At 38.0% G+C, this 19535-nt stretch overlaps 1 long non-coding RNA gene across 1 annotated transcript; it reads left to right on the top strand.

Annotated features, from left to right (window-relative positions):
* The first annotated feature begins 668 nt into the window (after positions 1-668).
* On the top strand, positions 669-19456 carry LOC111545071. The gene is made up of 5 exons (XR_002732331.1): positions 669-707; positions 2239-2354; positions 7579-7624; positions 12603-12834; positions 18784-19456. It is a non-coding gene; the product is annotated as an uncharacterized LOC111545071 (long non-coding RNA).
* The last annotated feature ends 79 nt before the right edge of the window (positions 19457-19535 follow it).

The following is a 19535-nucleotide window of genomic DNA, read 5'->3' as shown; positions in this document are numbered from 1 at the left end:
TGTTTTTCAGATTCAATCATTTCAATGGTCCCATCTTCATATTTACTAATTACTTCTTTTGACTTCTCAATCTTCCTTGGAATCTCTCTAGAAAACTTTTCATCTGAGTTGCAGTGGTCCTACATTTTACACTGGAGATGTTTCAGGCAGTGGATGCCTGGAACTGAAGATAGTTCCAAACCCCATTGTCATCAATCAGAACACATTTCTGTTCACATCTTTCATCCACAAATTTCATGCATTTTTCATCATAACTAAAAGCTTGTAATGCATTGTGACCACAACTTTTGCAATTTGAGGTGCAACAGCAAACCCAGTACAATTTTTTTTCCTTCCTCACAATTAGAAGATCCATTCTTATAACAGATCTTAGCAACCTCAGCATACAATCTTTTTTTCTTTCTTAATTAAGCCAAGAACTTTCTTTCACCTTTTCACTTAAAGAAAGCACTTTACAGTTTCTCTCTGGTATATCTGGATTTCCAGTTTCACTACTCTTGCACTTTGAGTCCATTATTAAGTAAGATAAGGGTTACTTGAACACAAGCATTGTGATACAACAATGGTCAATCTGATAACAGAGATGGCTACTAAGTGACTCACCACAGGTAGAGTATACTGTGGAGACACTAGAAAAAGGGATGATTTATATCCTGGGCAGAATGGAGTTCACCAACATACTCAGAACAGAATGCAATTTAAAACTTGTAAGCTTTTTATTTTTGGAATTTTTCATTTAATATGTTTGGACCATGGTTGATGGAAGTAATTGAAACTGTGGAAAAGAAAGCTACAGATAACTAGGGGACTATTGTATTGTACTTTTTTGCTTCAGACTTTCTCTTTAGTTTCTTTTTAGATTTTCTTTCTCTTTATATTTCCATTTTGTTCATACATCAACTTTCTTGGCTTTTCCAGGTTTTTCTTTAGTTATTTAGGCATCTTTAAGACAACTGTTTTTAAAAAGGTTTTGTATGGTAGATCTGCCATCAGTTCTGTTTTTCTCCGAATGAAACATACTTTCCTGTTTCTTAGTTTGTCTTATGATTTTTTAAACTGGACATTTAAGTCTAGTAGTGTGGTAATTCTGGAAATCAGATTATTTCCCTTCCTCAGAGTTTCTTAGGGATTTTTGTTTTGTTTTGATTTGATTTGATTGTTGTAGGCTGTCACTGTGCTGAGGATAAGCCTCATGTGTAAACAAGGTCTTTTCTGAGCCTCCACCTGTCCCTGGCATTATGGTGACTCTCTAATTTTCCACATATATGCAATTGCCTTTGAATATCCTAGTTTTTATTTTTTTAATTTCTGGCTCTCAAAAGGGAAAAAAGAGAAAAATGAATGGGGAACAGGATACTGACCCTTTAAATCTCCTGGAGGTTACCTCATCTGAAGGGAAAAGGGCTTCCAACAATTCAGGGAAGTGCAACAGTAACAGATGCCCATCTCCAGTGTTTGTACTTCCATAATCAGAGGCAGCTGTCAGTGATTAGAACACAGATCTCCAGTACTGGAGGATAGGATCTTTATTGCCCACCTTGGTTCCTGCAAGTTCTGTGTAAGCTGTTCCAAGAACACATGCACAGTTGTCTGCCACAAATCTGGGGGTATGGGGTGGGTGTCTGCTGTCAAGCTAAAAGCTGACATTGACTGAAGTTAACCATAATTTACCATCCATGTCTTCCCCCAGAAGTTGCAAACCTTCAGTAGACTCCAGATTTCCAAAATAGTTACATCGAACAGATTCTGCCACTGTAGATGCCTGGCTGGGGAGATGGATGCCTGGTGCTTTTTATTCTGCCATCTTTCCTGAATCCTCTCATGCCCAAATAAGCCTTTGTAAGGGTCTTTAATAGCTTCTTATACCTGTAATAAATACAAACACTCTAGAATGAGAATAAGATTTTCATAAAATACTTTTTTAAAGTGGAGATAAAGTATTATGTAAGACCATTGCCCTACTGTTTGCTCCATACATTTATACAACTTTAAGTCTTTTTTTCAGTGGTACCAAAATATGCCCTAATATATACGTTGATGAATTGATATTGAAGATTGCTAACAATTTTCATTTTCTATATTCTTTCCTATAGATTATGCTATTTGATGACTCTCCATCTCAAACATAATAGAAGTATGCTTCCCCTGTGGGTTTTATAAACCTCCATTGGCAGAAATGATTTTCCTTGTCTGGCAATATTGTCTGTGCTAACCAAAGTATTTGCTCTCCCAACTTAGATTTTGAAGTTGGGAGAAGTGGCAAGACATGAAAAGGAAGAAACAAATATTACCAGAGACACCTATGAAAAAGAAATCTTTCTGAAGAACATTTTTAAAGCACTATAATCTGTTTGGTAAGAATGAAATTAATGCACAAAACTGATAAAAATGGACCACCTGGATATAGTTTCTGAAATGGAAGGGTATGTGTTCTGGTGTAAAGTATAAAATACATGTCCTAACCTGAGTAATTTTGTCCCTCTGTTTATGATTTTTGAACAATGGTATAGAAGAGACAGGGGATTCTTCTTTCCCCTGGAAAATCCCTATTTCTTCCCTCTTAGAATTGAAAGGGGCTACCTTTGTGTGATGAGGCTACTGGGGAATTTCAGCTAACTCCTGTGGGGAAAGAGATGGAAGCAAGCATTCCTCACAATCCCACTAATCAACCACGGGTTTCTTATGAGCATCTATAGGATTCCCACAGGTCCCACTGAGGGATAAGTGGTCAAAATAGAATCTCCACATTTAGTCATACTTACTATACTGCCTGTTGCTAACTGTAACAACGGTTCACTCCTGTGAAGCCTGGAGCCAACTGGCATGGACTAGAAGTTAAGAAACAGCAGGAAGTCTTCATGGTCACCATGGCTTCCTGGTGACCATCTAACACAAAATTAAATAGAACAGTATTATCTTTTAAGCTGAAAATAAATTTTAGCAGTGTTCTTATTGGTTAGCAAAAACTACATTTGCATTGATGACACAAACATTGTTGTTATTCTAGTCTAAAGAGAAACCATCTCAGCAAAGATCATTAGAAAATCATTTTAGAAACTACTAGGTCACAAGCATAATTTTAAAAAATAAATTCAAGAGTCTGTCATAATATTGCTCAACCTAACCAAATGAGAATTTTAACAATAGAAAAGGTATTTTCAAAATAATAATCAAGCCTATGATGAATGAGTTAGAAGTATGTGCAGGACATCTTCAATTTGCCCCTCAGATTCTGTACTCATTCTTCATTCAGTTCTGTCCTGGGCAGTTGGCCAAAGGAAGGGGAGAAAGAAGAAAAGGGAGATGGACTATTTCTTCTCCTCTCCCTCCTTATGTGACAATTAACTTTATATGTCAACTTTGCTGGGCCGCACTGCCCAGATATGTGGTCAAAGATTATTCTGGATGTTCCTATGGCAATGTTTTCAGATGAGATTTAACATTTACATTGCTGAACTTTGAGTAAAACAGATTGTCCTCCATAATATGAGTGGGTTTCATGCAATCAATTTAAAGCCTGAGAATAGGCTTTAAATTATTAAGTTAGAATAAAAGACTAACTTGCCCCAGAACAGGAGGGAGTACTGGCAACAAATTGCCTTCACATTTCAGACATGAACTACAGCATCAGCTCTTCCTAGGTCTCCAGCCTGCGGGCCACTCTGCAGATTTTGAACTTGCCAGCCTCCACCATCGCATGAGCAAATTTCTTAAAAAATTCACACATACACACACACACACACACACACACACACGCACATGCACACACATATTCGATTAGGTCTATTTCTCTGGAGAACCCTCATACATCCTGCTTCAGCTCTGAAAGCAGGAAATAGAAGCATACCCCACTCCCATACTATAGCTCAGGTAGAATAGCCCCTTCTCCTCCGGTCCAGCTTTCACTAGGTGAGTCTAGTGTCTCTCATTCTTTGATCATAAGGATAGTGTTATTTCCCCCTGTAGCTAGTCTCTTGTGTCTTACCATCCTTTAATTCCTAGCACTGCCCATGCTTCTGAAAGCAGTCCTTTCATTCTCACCTCAGAGGTTGAACCTGGGTTCTCTACTCAAGCTGCATATTAGAAATAGCTGGGAAGCTTTTAAGAAATCCCAACAGCCAGGTCACAAACCAGATCAACTAATGCAGAACCTCTGAGGGTAGAACACAGGGATGTATATTTTTCAAAGCTCCCCCAAGCATTTCCAATGTACAGCCAAGACTAAGAACCACTGCATCGATGTCTCTTCATTTGAACAATTTCAGATGAATGTTGTTTCAGCCAGAACCTGAACAAATATACTATCATCGAAAATATATACATTTGCTTAAAACCCTATAAGCACTTGTCACCAGTACTTTTCATATGAGTATTTTCTATACTGCTACATATTGTTATTTTGTTATCTCACTTTTAAGACTGTGACTGATTTTTTTTCTCTCTCTCCCATTCTCTCCAAATGTTCCAGCTCATGGCCCAACTCAAAACCTTGTCTCTCAGCCACTGTTCTTAGCTTATTTTATATATATATACACACATATATATAAACACACACATATATAGTTTATATATACACATGTATATATGTATATATACATACATGTGTATATGTGTACACATATACATATACACATATACACATATGTACATATACACATATGCATATATACACACGTATGTATATACACAAACACACAGGTAATATACACAAGCACACACACATATATATATTTATACACACACGCACACATATCCACCCCTCTTTCTAAAACAGGGCTGACCATATTGCCCCATATGATGCAAATTTCACCTTTTTGTTAATGATGCTCTATGGCCCATATAAGTTGTAACTTCCTGACTAGGCACTAAAACCTCTGCATTCATCACAGTCTGACATTCATAATTCTCAGCAATTCTCACCCTCAACTCCTTTCTAATGTCATACACTCTACCAACTGTTATCTGTTCTTTTGACTCCCCTTTCCCTTCACACTTCCTCCTTATGGTCATTTCTCCTGCCTGAACCCCCTCTTCTGTGCTTCAGCAGCCTGTCCTTTCAGACTTTCAAGACTTACATGTTCCCTCCTCAATTAAGACTTCTCTAGTCCCTCGATACTGCTAAATAAAGGTAAACCATTAATAACTCTCTTGAGGACAAAGAGCAGTTTCTTGAAGGAAGAGATTTATAAACTGGGACTAAAAAAAAGGGAGGGAAGGGATGGCAAGATGGAAAAGAAAGGTTCAAACAGCTAACATAAAAGCCCAAAGGTGAGAAGCATCCATAGCACAAGTGTGACGCACTGCAAATATAATATATCTGTAAGGGTAAACGAAGGAGATTGATGAACAAGGGGCCTTGTAAACCTCATGAGGAGTTTTGTCTTAAACCTGATAGCAATGGAGTGCACAATTTTACAAACATCATTCACATAGTTGTAGAAAATATATTGGAGGAGAGAAATATCACAAACAGAGAGAACAGTTGTAGGCACTCAGAGAAATGCAAACGTTCCCAGCCTGAACTGGGTTGGTGGCAGTGAGAATGAAAAGGTACCATTTTCTGCATTTTCCTTAAGGTTAAAAATTATGCTGTTGCCGCATGGAACAGTTAAGATTCAGAGTAAGAATTCAACACCTCTAGGGTTCTTTTGATTGATTTAAATATTATATAAAATGCACATTTATTTAAAAAATAGTCAAATATCTTTAACAACATATCAAATCAATTACCATCAGCCACAACATCAAAAGTCAACCATTTCATTGTTTTTTTCCAAAAGACACCTCCTGCCACAGTGTTTTCTCATTCCACCCCCTTATTTATTTTTGGCATTTAACAGGTTTGTTAGTCATTTGAATATCTTTGTTTTTACAGGTATATATGTGAATCTTGAAAAATCTTTCGTGAGTCAAGATATGTCAGTATATAGAACTGACCTTTTATGATTACACCAAAGAATAAATATTGCTAAAATGTGGGTAACAAGGGACCAGGGTGGAATCTCCACTGTTGTCACAATAGGTAAATATAATTTGACCTATAACATAACTCAGAGTTAAAACTTTATTAAATGATTTTGCTTTATTTATTTAATGTATGAGAAAGTTATTTACTATGAAAAATTTAAATACTAAACATTTCGATTTCAAAATTATTCTAGTGAGGATGTTACACTGATAACTGTCATACACGGAAGAACATAAACTACATAATGATGCCATGTGGTCGTATATGTAAAGCAAATGTCACCAGAGACCTTCACCCTCAGAGATATACATGAATGTCACTCAAACCATCAGTTTGAGTTTGATGCTCCAGATCCTCTCTATGAAGTCTGTAAATGTCTGAGGGTTTGCTTGTGGGGTCCCCCATTGCTTCCTTTCTTAGATCTGTGCCATCTGTTAGCCTGGCATGCATCTAGACATGAAACTATAACTTTGCTGGTATCCACAAAAACTTACAACAAACATTCTGTCAGTCTAGTAACTTCAGTGATCATGGGAAATTACCGTTATCCATAGAACAGCTGTGTTAGTCCATTTGCATTGCTGTAAAGGAATACCTGAGGTAGGGTGTTATAAAGAAAAGACATGTATTTGGCTCACAGTTCTGCAGGGTGTACATGAAGTATAGTACCAGGATCTGATTCTGGTGAGAGGCCCAGGAAACTTCTAGTCATGAGAGAAGGCAAAGGGGAGCCAGTGTGCCATGTGGGAGGAGAGGGAGCAAGAGAGAAAGGGAGGAGGTGCCAGGCTCTTTTAAATAACGGAATCTCATGGGAACTCAGTGAGAACTCACTCATTATTGTGAGGAGGGCACCAAGCTATTTATGAGAGATCCAACCCTATGACCCACACACCCCAAGCCCCACCTCCGACATTGGAGATTACATTTAACATGAGACTTGGAGAGGAAAAAACATCCAAACCATATCAATAGCTTTCTTCCGAGTCCTGAGGACTCTTCTTTGTACCCATTCTCAGCCCTCTCATCTCTTAACTCTGTCCTCCTCTGCTCCCACGTGTACGAACAAACTCATCTGAATGGCACACGCACATACACACACGCACACACACACACAAAACAATTACTAAACCCCTGGTGAGGCCAACACTATACCTGCAAGCACTTACTTCACCTAAGAGGCTTATCAAAAGCTTTCTAAATAAATTCTGTTCTCCATCTACTATGCAAATAAAACTGCTGTATCTTATTATGCGTGTAATAAATGTGAATGCAGAAAGCAACCTTGCTTACTAAGGTACGATATTTTGCCCAGATCATAATCTCTCTGGTATTTGCCATTATCCATCACCATCCGTTATTACCTATCACTCATCTTCATAGAGCAAATACATCATCTTTCATCAGGAAATGGATTACATTGAGGCAAAGAATATGCTCTTTGTCTTCCAAGGAAGAGAAAATGAAGGAACGAGTTGAGGGTTTAGGAACAAACAATAACTACATGCTAGATGACCCCCTAGGCATTTTACAAATACTACCACATTTAATATGCTTTTTAATTTAGTTTTCACAGCAAATACATAAAGTTTTATCATCTCTCTTTTACACAGGTGAATCCCAAGGCTGAAAGAGACTGAGTAACAGCTATTAAGTAAGGTAGTAGAGTCCACTTTTATTCTGCTAAAATTCTGAGCTAAAGACTAGCATAGGCTGGGCGTGGTGGCTCACGCCTGTAATCCTAGCACTTTGGGAAGCCAAGGCTGGCATATCAGGAGTTCGAGATCAGCCTGGCCAACATGGTGAAACCCCATCTCTACTAAAAATAAAAAAATAGCCAGGTGTGGTGGCACACACCTATAGTCCCAGCTGCTCAGGAGGCTGAGGCAGGAGAATCGCTTGAACCCAGGAGGTGGAGGTTACAGTGAGCCAAGATCGCACCACTGCACTCTAGCCTGGGCGACAAGTGAGTACGTTTCAAAAAAAAAAAAAAAAAAAAAAGGTTTTTCTTTTTTAATCCCTTTTGTTACAGCTATGACATCACTCTTCAATATAAATTCATGTCCTTTTATGTGCAAGTTAATCAAAAGTTAAGCAAGAAGTGTTTGTCTTGGTAAGCATTTAAGTTCACTATAGACCTAAGAATGAAAATTTCAAAGTCCAAGGCTTAGGATATCACCTATTTCTACAGGAGACAGTAACTGGTGATACAGTCAAAGGTCTACCTTAGTCAAATCATTCCTTCATTTCTTTATCTAACACCATTGCTTTGTTTCAAAGTCCAGACGAAATTCGAAACTGAACATGGATTCTGTGCTCTAACCAAGTTCTGTGACCTTAACATATGTACCCAGACTTTTACCACTCACAGTCATCTCCCAGACAGAGGAAATGACTCATCTTTTTTAAAAAATGGAAGTCTTAAAGTTAACATTAAATATCCCATGACAAAAATATCTTTTTATATGTAATATAGGAAGTATGAACTTGTGTATTTTTATAAATGTAATTCATTTTCAGATCTTTAATTCTCAAGTATCTCTGTCAAAATTTCAATAAAAGTAAACCCATAATAGAAAAATAGACTATTAACAGAAAGGAACATCTATTCTTGGGTTTAATTACACATATAAGGTTTATATAAAAATTTTAAACTTTACGTATTTAAAAATGTGCATCTATTACAACACCATACCTCCGAATTCCACAAAATTTTAAAAATTGTTGAAAAGAAATAATGATGCATTTTCTTTGATTACAGATAAGGTATGATTAATAAAAATACGACTATACTAATTTTGTACTTAAAAATTTAGACAATTTAAGACTCAGTTTGGAGGGGTCAATTGAAATTATTAAAAGTCAGACTGACCTCACCATGAACATTCAGCAGGAAAAAGCCATTTTTGAGGAGCTAATGTCCAATACTCTTTCTCTCTCTCTCTGTTCCTAAGCCCTCTCTCGTCATATATATATGACGGTGTTTTGCTCTTTCACCCAGGCTGGAGTGAAGTGGCACGATCTGGGCTCACTGAAACCTCTGACCCCCGGGTTCAAGCGGTTCTCCTGCCTCACCCTCCCAAGTAGCTGGGATTACAGGCACCTGCCACCACACCTGACTAGTTTTTTGTACTTTTAGTAGAAACGGGGTTTCACCATGTTGGTCAGGCTGGTCTCAAACTCCTGACCTCAGGTGATCCACCTGCCTTGACCTCCCAAAGTATTAGAATTATAGGTGTGAGCCACCATGCCCAGCCCACAGCATGCATTTTTATATTATAAGGTACAACATCTCAGAAGACAGAGACAATAGCTTCAGATATGAACCTCAGAAAGAAGTTCAAAAGGCACAGAGATCTGCTTCAAAAAGAAAAAAAAAAAGTTGAAGGTCTTGCTCCAACAGAGGAATTTGCTTTAAATTGCTCCAAAAAGAATGACTGGCTGATATCCAAAGAAGAAAAAAAGCCTTTGCATTCCTGACATCTGATATCTTAATGCATGATACACAAAAAGCAATATATTTAAAGGACACACTAATAATCCCCCATGCAAATGGAGGATTATCCTCTAAGAGAGAGAGGGGGAATAGGGGGAAAGAGAGAGAAAAAGAGGGAGAGAGAGAGAGAGTAAGTACATACACAAGCCTGCCTGTTACTGGAGGAGCATGGGTGCCAGGATCTTTGACCTAAGGATCCAAAAGCTTGGCTGAATACAGCATTTCAGTTGTTCCCCGAAGTGAAAGCAGTAAAATAAAGACCAAAGGAAGCTCTAAGTTTATGGTCAAGACCAAATTACATAAGAACCAAGGATGTAACCTAGGGTTAATGCCTGGTGGAACAAAAAGTCACCCAGCATTTTGAGGGTGATGGCAGGCTGTGAGAAGGCAGGTTGTAGAAATGATAAGGTTGTTTTATGGCATGCTTTTATTGGCTGCATCAGAGAGAATGTGAGGGCGTGTTGAGTATGTCCTTGAAGTTACAGGACCTTGATTTAAATAAACTTTGTTGCACATCCAGTAATAATAGGCAAGGCATTTCTTATTCTTGGTTTTTATTTTCTTTTCCTTTGTTCTGGCCTTTTTTCTGTAATTCCTGCCTTAGTTAGTGACACCACCACTCCCCTCTTTGAGCAACCCAGAAAGAAGGTAGTCATCCCAACTCTTCCTCCTGCCACCACATGTAATCTTTGTCTTTAAACAGACTCAATGTGTTTCACTTAAGTAAATATATTTGGAAAGAAAACTTCATATTACTTACTAAAAGGGAAAATGACTATTAGTTCTATAAAAGAAATCTATTTTTTAATTAATGAAAATGAAACTACATCGTTAAATGTTGGCAGAAATTCACTCTGTCTTTGTTAGAAAGACTGATTAGAAAATATCATTTAAGGCCAGGCGCAGTGGCTCACACCTGTAATCCCAGCACTTTGGGAAGCCGAGGCGAATGGATCTCCTGAGGTCAGGAGCTCGAGACCAGCCTGCCCAACATGGCAAAACCCCGTCTCTACTAAAAATACAAAAACTTAGCCAGGCGTGGTGGCGGGTGCCTGTAATCCCAGCTGCTCGGGAGTCTGAGGCAGGAGAATCGCCTGAACCCGGGGCTGCGGAGGTTGCAGTGAGCTGAGATTGCACCACTACACTCCAGCCTGGGTGACAAGAGTGAAACTCCATCTCAAAAAAAGAAAAAAAATACTATTTAAAACACAGATTAGCATCAACCTAAGCCTTTCTCCTTAAGTTAATGAGAAGGGGTAACAGATAATTGAAAAAATTTTAAAATCATGTGACAATATGATTTCATGCTTCATCCTCATACAACCAAAATGTTTTCTGTAAATGAGTCCCACACTTTGGGAAGCACTGGACTATGGTATACAATTCAAACTCAGTAGCCTGCTGTGATCTTACTCCCAATTCTCTTTTGATCTGATTTCCTGCCACTCCACAAGTCATATTTACAACTCTATTCCTGCTAAAGGACGTATCATTTGGCTCTAGGAATTCTCCATCGTGTCCACTGAGAAACATATTAGGGCTCTGAAGAGATTCTAGATGTGAAGTTTTCAGAGACCCACCCACGCACCTTTCTCCTTAGTATGAGCAAAGGCGCTAGTCAGGCTCCTCTGAGTTCTCTTGTTGACTAGGCCTCAAGCTTACCTTTCTAGGTTGAACAAACACTAAGACAGTTTCTAACAGCTCAACATTGTTTACTTAGGATGAGCCTACCTCCCACTTAAAGTGCAAGCCTGATAACACTCAAGGCTGCCAAAAGAGCTTCCTGTTGTTGCAACCAACACCTGAAGACCAGGATCCCAGTTTCCAGTCTCTGCGGGAGGGGAGGGGCCGAATTTCAGTAAACAGCAGTGAACAAAACTACATGGGTTTCACGTGGACTAACCTCTTTTCCGGATTTGTATAATTTTTCATTTTCCTGAAAAACTCTATGGAGTCCCCACGCACCCTTCTCCCTGATCCTTCATTCTCCCATGAAAATACCTAATCACCTCTGTACAGGTCAAAGTTGAGCTTAGTTCACATTGCACTCTTTTCTCTATTGTAATAATATACATTAATTCTTACCATTTTATTTAGTGTTCAGCGTTGTTTATCTTTCGCAGCATTTCACATCTACTTCTAATGTACTATATAGTCATTATTCATTGAACTACCACTGTCATCCGCTATGCTGTGCTCTGTTCTGTACTCCAAGTGCTGAGATCAGCCCCCGTATTGTGCCTCCCATATTAGAAATGGCAAACATTCTCTTTACTCACAAGTTAATAAAGTGAAATAATAACACAATGTATTTTGTCAGATAAGTACCCATCTACCACTGAGGTGGTATTTTCTTAAGAGCAACCTTTACATTTAAATAACTCTTAAGAGCAATCTTTATGTTAAGTAACTTACATTTAAATGTGCTTAGAAAGGGGGAACTAAGTTACCTGACTGCTATGAACAGGGTCATGAGGAGAGACTCCAACACATTGGTTTAGTTTTATTTCAACTTCAGAATCATAAGAGGGACATTACACATTGCATCATATTCTATAGTGTAAAAATAAAATAAAAATATCAGCTTGCTTTCCTTCTTTCTTAGTTTGTCATTTTTTTTTTTTTTTTTTTTTTTTGAGACGGAGTCTTGCTCTGTCGCCCAGGCTAGAGTGCAGTGGCCGGATCTCAGCTCACCGCAACCTCTGCCTCCTGGGTTCACGCCATTCTCCTGCCTCAGCCTCCCGAGTGGCTGGGACCACAGGCGCCCACCACCTCGCCCGGCTAATTTTTTGTATTTTTAGTAGAGACGGGGTTTCACCGTGTTAGCCAGGAGGGTCTTGATCTCCTGACCTCGTGATCCGCCCGTCTCGGCCTCCCAAAGTGCTGGGATTACAGGCTTGAGCCACCGCGCCCGGCCTAGTTTGTCATTTTTAATTCCAACGTTTTGTTAAACCTCACATCTTCCTCTTTTGAATTTCTACTTCCTTTTAAAATGGCAATTGCCATTTTTTTCATATCTTTTGTCTTATGTTAGTAAGAGCATTTCTCTAATTATAACATGGGGAATTTACATGTGGGTTACAGTGGAGACTAGATTTTTACATCAAAATAAATTTTGTTTTATTTGCTCCTAATTTATAGGTGAAAATGCTATTTTACATGGAAACCTATTTTGTTCCATAAAATTAAATGAACCATAACCCAGAAGTGCAATGAGATACACACATCATGACCACATTATTTTTGAAAGCTGAAGAGTTGCCAGTCTGCTGATCTCAGACTTCATGAACCACATCGTTCAGTTCAAATTGTTTCCCTGCAATAGCTTTGAGCCTCTGCCAAACAGCCACTGAAGGACTCTGAAAAATACAAGGTAAGGAGATGGCACCTAAGAACATTTTTTTAAAAAATGTTAACTCTTTTATTGAAGTTTATTTCATTGCTTTTATCAGACAGACTGATGTCACATCAGACATTTTCTCACCTAAAGGTAACATGCAATAATTGCCAAGATAGCATACTATTCGGAACGTGGAACCAAATGTGTGGCCTGCATGGGCATTCTTCTTTTGCCAATGAATTGCAAATGCCTCTATCTACAAGTGTACAATGTTAAACATTAAATGTGGAGGTCTTATTGTGGGTTGATCTTTAGCAAATCAGGTCTCCTTTCTGTTTTCAGTTGCTGCCATTACCACCTATGCGCAGAGTCAATGTTAATAATGTTAATGAAACCAGGCAATATATTAAAAGCTTTAGCCACAATCATTAACTGGAGTCTGGAGTAAACCATATATTCCAGGGCCCATATGCAGATCACCTGTGGGGTGTCAGCAAGCTGCAGCCACTCTGCTATCCAACAATGCTGTTACCTAAACTTCACTTTTGGGTGTCTGTCCTTGTAGGCATCCTCCACTCCACACCCTAAGCTAAACCATCACTTGTTGAACAGAGGCCCTGCCTCATGGCTAGTATTTGGCCTTTAACTTCACACTCCATTCCCTAGACACTGGATGGATCTTTGCTTCCAACTGAATGGGCCCTATCCTTCTCTTGCCTAGCACTAAAGCCATAACATTGCCTGCAATTCCTATTGTTATATCCTCCCCACCACATTCCAACCCCTGATAAATCATTCCTGGCCCAGAAACGCAGTTCCACTACCCTGGATATAATGATTTGGAATGCTGGTGACTCACCCGACTTTTAGACCCTTAGTCTTAACCTCTTTGTTCTTTCTTACTTCTTTTTCCCTGACTTAAGACCCAGCATATGTCAAAACAGATATGGTATGTAAGATAATGTCAGTGTGCAAAAAGCGCTCATCATATAAAGAAACTTAAGTGTATCTTTTAAGTCAATGCAAATAATCACCACAATATGTTTTGTGGGTTTTAACTTTTTTAATGAAAACAAACTTTTGCATTTTCTCTAATGAGAAAACAGTATAGTTTCCTTTTACTTACTTTTCCAACATTTGACAAGGCACAGGATCAAATTATTCTTTTTGAGATGCCATAATATGCCAGGTATTAGAATGCCCAGCTAGCACTTGCATTGTATAGTTAACATTGTGCTATAAGCATGGTTCTTCCTAAAAGCTTTCAGTACTGTTTATATTTTGTGCTGCCCAGTTCCCATGGTTACGTGTTTGTTCCCATGGAGAAACAAAAGTGAACACCTAACCAGGGTTGAACTTGAAGACATAAAACTTCACTCAGTAGATAGTTCACTCAGAGGCTATTAAGGAGGAGGAGAAAACAGAAGAACAGAAAATATACCTAGGTTTCTAGTTCCAGTTCAAAATTAAGAGACTACTGATTTACTTTGACCTGCTGTATAACAAATCATTCTTGGTGTCGGTGTCATTATTTGCAACTTTAAGGAGACCTTTTTTTTTTTTCTCAAAAGCAATTTTAAAAGTAACTATTGCCAGGCGCGGTGGCTCACGCCTGTAATCCCAGCTCTTTGGGAGGCTGAGGCGGGTGGATCACGAGGTCAGGAGATTGAGACCATCCTGGCTAACACGGTGAAACCCTGTCTCTACTAAAAATACAAAAAATTAGCCGGGCGTGGTGGTGGGTGCCTGTAGTCCCAGCTACTTGGGAGACTGAGGCAGGAGAACGGCGTGAACCCGGGAGGCGGAGCTTGCAGTGAACTGAGATCGCGCCACTGCACTCCAGCCTGCGCTACAAAGCGAGACTCTGTCTCAAAAAAAAAAAAAAAAAAAGTAACTCTTTAGACAAAGGGCCCTTTTTAATGGTGATTTGCTGGTTTATCTTAGCAGTTTGGTCCTTGTAGTTGCAATCTGTATTTCCATATTTCAAGAATTTTTGGAATTTTCATAAAACCATCTAAATTTAAGTAAACTTGATTTTTTAAAAAATAACTATAAACTAAAGCAATAAGAATGTGAGCAAATGAGTATAAGATTATCTTTAATGAAAACAAATTCTTTTGCTTTTTTTAATGCCCAGAATTTTTCAAGCCTAGCTATTGCCAGATTATGCCATTTGAAAAAAGCTTGAAAGCTGCAAAAGGATGTAAATTCAGCTGCTTTGGTTTAACGTGAGGAAAGTTGATAGCCTTTCTTAAGGCTAACACTACCATGCCAAATTCCTAACAACGTTACAGCAGGATTTTGAATGCCAGTAAACTAATTCACATCCATTTGCAAGCTCCAGTCAAGTGGCATAAACTCCACTTGTAGAAGACAAAGCAAAATGACTGGGCTCCTCCCGGGGCTCTGGCTCTTCACTCTGCTGCCGGCCGCCCTCCCTCCGGGCTGTTGATGTTTTCTCCCCCCACTTTATAATCTAGACACTTGCTCCCTTTCCATTTGATACTACTTCTTTGTTTGCTGTTCTTCAGCCTTCTTTGTGCTTTTCTGACCTCCTTTTTTCCATTCTCTGCCGCTGTTCCTGTTCTGCATTTCATCATTTTTTTCTCCAGCTTCACTTTTGTGCATTTGTGCATTACGCTCTTCCCACGTCAATCTTTAGCCATTTTTGTATTGTCCTGACTTTCATTCTTCGTATTTACCTTTAGTTTATATTCATTCTGACCACCTTTTCTTCTCTTTGCAGCCCCTCTGTTAGAAGTTCGGCATTTTGCTCCAACTTTAAAACAAATACATATATATATATGTAGTTTCTGGATGACATTCTTTTCTCAGTCCTTCCGTGTATTATTTTTCTCTAGTTGTTTAAATCCCAGTCCCACTGACTTCGTGCAAACGATTATGATTAAAGCGATTTTAAGTATTTCTTTAATATAGTAAAAGGTGAAGAAAAAGTTACCTTAGAAAACAGCATTCTAAATAGACTGCCTTTATAAATAAATAAATAAATAAATAAACAAATAAATAAATATCTGTCCCATTTGTAGGTTCACAGGGAGTAATATCAATGAGATCTGCCATCTCATATACTTGTCTACATCAGAAATCATTCACCCCAATCAAGTAGTGAAGAGTGAGACTCAAATCTGCAAGTCTATCCTGCTGAATTGCTGCCACTCAAGATAAAAATAGCTTTCTTACATTGTACGGTCCACTAGCAAGCAGCAGAATAATGGTATATCCCAAGATTAGTTGTGGTTTCTGAAGTGATTATTGCAGGGAGATGGAACAGAAAAGTTTTTCTTTTACTTATTTTTGTGTGATATTGGAGAGAGGAGGCATGTCCATCATTTTATACTGCTTATTACATATGAAAAATAGAATAATGAAAGCTTTCACAATACGGAGGTTTTCTCTAATCTCCTATCATCAAATAGGCATACTTTTTTTTTTTTTTGAGACGGAGTCTTGCTCTGTCCACTGGGCTGGAGTGCAGTGGCCGGATCTCAGCTCACTGCAAGCTCCACCTCCCGGGTTTACGCCATTCTCCTGCCTCAGCCTCCCGAGTAGCTGGGACTACAGGCGTCCGCCACCTCGCCCGGCTAGTTTTTTTGTATTTTTAGTAGAGACGAGGTTTCACCGCGTTAGCCAGGATGGTCTCGATCTCCTGACCTCGTGATCCGCCCTTCTCGGCCTCCCAAAGTGCTGGGATTACAGGCTTGAGCCACCTCGCCCGGCCTAGTCATACATTTTGAATTGATTTTTTTTTTTTAAGTTTTGGGAATTGGATGTTCATCTTTCTTTTATTGACTTTCATCTAATTTTCAAAAGTGTGCAATAGTAGATTGCATGTGAAGGTAAATGGTCCACTGAGATTTAAATGCATTGCTTTGAACTAAAGAGATATAAATTCTAATATCTGAATTTTTCATGGCTATATACATGTTTACTAAGTCCTTTTGCATAGTGGCAGATTCTTCATGCTTTTGGCATATTTGAAGTTAAATTTTAATTCATGTTACATTTATTAAGTGCTAAGAAGACACGCTCATCTACTATTTTAGAATTTTTTATAAATTTTCAGTCTTGCAGTTTATGAAAAAAATATTGACACACCATAATATGTACTGGTTTCATAGCACTTACTGACTTGGTAAATTTTACCTACAAGAAAATCAGTTCTTTGTATTTTTCTTAGTTTACTGTTTTTGCATTTAACAGTTTTGACCTTGATTAAAGACTTCAGGTTTTCTGGGGGACAGTGTAGTTGACTTAAAAACTAACCACTATTATGCAAAATTTTAGTTGAGGGAAACTCTGTATCTTCTTTTTTTATTGCTGTGATTATAGAGCCAACACACACAATCATGTAGGCTGAGCATTGCTAGGGAGCCATTCTCACCTATGTGTCGGGTTTCATGGGATTCATTTTGCAATTCCCACTGCAACTATGCCATGAGTTTACTCACCAGATGGAAAAAAATTTCTGCTTTGACAATGTTGAATGAAGTCTTGCTTTACTCTGTAAAAGTATAAAATGTAACATTTTTGGGTTGAGGGGACATTTAGAGATCTTCTGGTTCTCCTCTTTGGTTTCATAGAGAAGGAAAAAGCCTCCACAGAAATAATGACTCCTTACCACAATTTTATCACTATATATATATACCCTAAGATTCAGGATTAGAGATGGCTCTCCTGATCCCTGGCCTTGGGAATATCATTTTAAAACCATTCATGGTGACATAGAAAATATTACATTTCTATCACGTAATTTCTTTTATTTTTTCTTTTTTTTTTTTATTATACTTTAAGTTCTAGGGTACATATGCATAACGTGCAGGTTTGTTACATATGTATACTTGTGCCATGTTGGTGTGCTGCACCCATCAATTCGTCAGCACCCATCAATTCATCATTTATATCAGGTATAACTCCCCAGTGCAATCCCTCCCCCCTCCCCCCTCCCCATGATAGGCCCCAGTGTGTGATGTTCCCCTTCCCGAGTCCAAGTGAGCTCATTGTTCAGTTCCCACCTATGAGTGAGAACATGCGGTGTTTGGTTTTCTCTTCTTGTCTATCACGTAATTTCATAGATACAACCTACTAAGTTTTCAGACTAATTTTCTTCCTAGACAATTTTGTATTGTAAATTACTAGAGGACAGAAATAATTTCTAGATAATTCTGTGGGCAACTAGCTGTGTAATCCAGCAACATACTCAGTAGGTTTTTTTGAGAGAGGATGTCACCATCTTCATTGATTAATGTGGTGGAAAATATTTAGAAAAGGAGCTGTTTCATGCTACTCTGGCATCTATATTGTGAAAGTACAATTTTGGAATATTGACATTAAATAATGGAACTAGATTTTCTTAAGAATTAAAATCTTTATTTTCCCATTAATGTATTGGGAAACTTCACTAGTTTATTCATCTTCTCTATGGAGGTTTTCTTTATTACTGTCAACCCACACTTTCTCTTTTCTTCTTTTTTATTACTCAACACCAATGTGTGGTTTTTAATATATTATTTTAATTTGTTTCTGTTCTCTTGCTGCATGTAGAGAGCTTGTCAACTCCTTGTGTAGCGAGTTTGTCGTTTACTTTGTTTTCGATCCTCTATGACGCTGGATGTGTATACAGCCATTGCTAAATGTGTACTACTTAAGGTGACAAGAATTGAACTAGCAACACTTCAAAAAAGGCCTGACTAATTAGAAGCAACTACCAAATTTAGTCTGTGTTGCCCAAAAGCCTTATCAAAAAGTGTATCATAAATCTAAATGCTAACAGAATTAATGGTTAATGAGAAAATTTTTACATAAACATTACTCTAAAACAATATCTAATAGTGATGCCTAAAACTTTTTGAGTAAATTAATGCATACTGATGAAAAGAACGAACAAGGAGTTGAAACGAGTGCATGTCATCATAAAATCATAATGCCTTTTAAAAAACATTTTATCCTTTTCTTTTTTTCTAGAACTGAAAGGGGCACATGGCAGATATAATCATAAACTTTCATTTCAGAGAGCAATAAAAAAGGAGAAGAACACACTGGTACTCCAACAAGTCATAGTTTCTGCCAGATGTTGCAAAAGTGAGTTAGATAATTGACCTTTCTTCTGGGGCCTGTGTCAACTTTGAATGGAGCTTTCAATTGCACAATAAGCATCTGGACAGTTTTGACATCTTTATAACACTCTTTGAGTTCTTAAAAAGCTACCATTTTGTTTAAAGATGATTTATGTGAAGATTAAAGCAATTACTTAAGTGCTAAGAATAATTAATCCTGTAACTCAGTATCAAATACCATTGTCTTCCCAGAACTGGGTCTCTAACTACTAATCATAATCAAGATACCAACTGTCAAATCAAATCAAAATTAAAATTTGATTAATTATTTGATGATATTAACATTCAAATCTAGTTCCTTCCCAGGCCTAATTTTGTCCTTGTGTTTGCTTTGAACTGAATTATTGTGGTTTAAATAGCCCGTTTTACATGACCACTTTCAAACAAGATCATAAATTCTCATAAAAACAGGCTAAGGAATTCATAATCATAGCTCTTGGCCGCCACCTAAAGGTTTCTTTCTTGTTTTATTTTACATGAGACCTACTATGCATTCCTTTTAGAATAAAATTTTCTTGTCATCACATGTTTCTACATAAGTACAGGGTAAAAAGACTTTTTCAAGTATGTTTTTTCACCTTTATGTATTTAAATTGACAG

Source organism: Piliocolobus tephrosceles, chromosome 8, assembly GCF_002776525.5.
Source record: "Piliocolobus tephrosceles isolate RC106 chromosome 8, ASM277652v3, whole genome shotgun sequence".
Classification (NCBI taxonomy): Eukaryota; Metazoa; Chordata; class Mammalia; order Primates; family Cercopithecidae; genus Piliocolobus; species Piliocolobus tephrosceles.
This window is presented reverse-complemented; position numbering and strand designations above follow the sequence as displayed.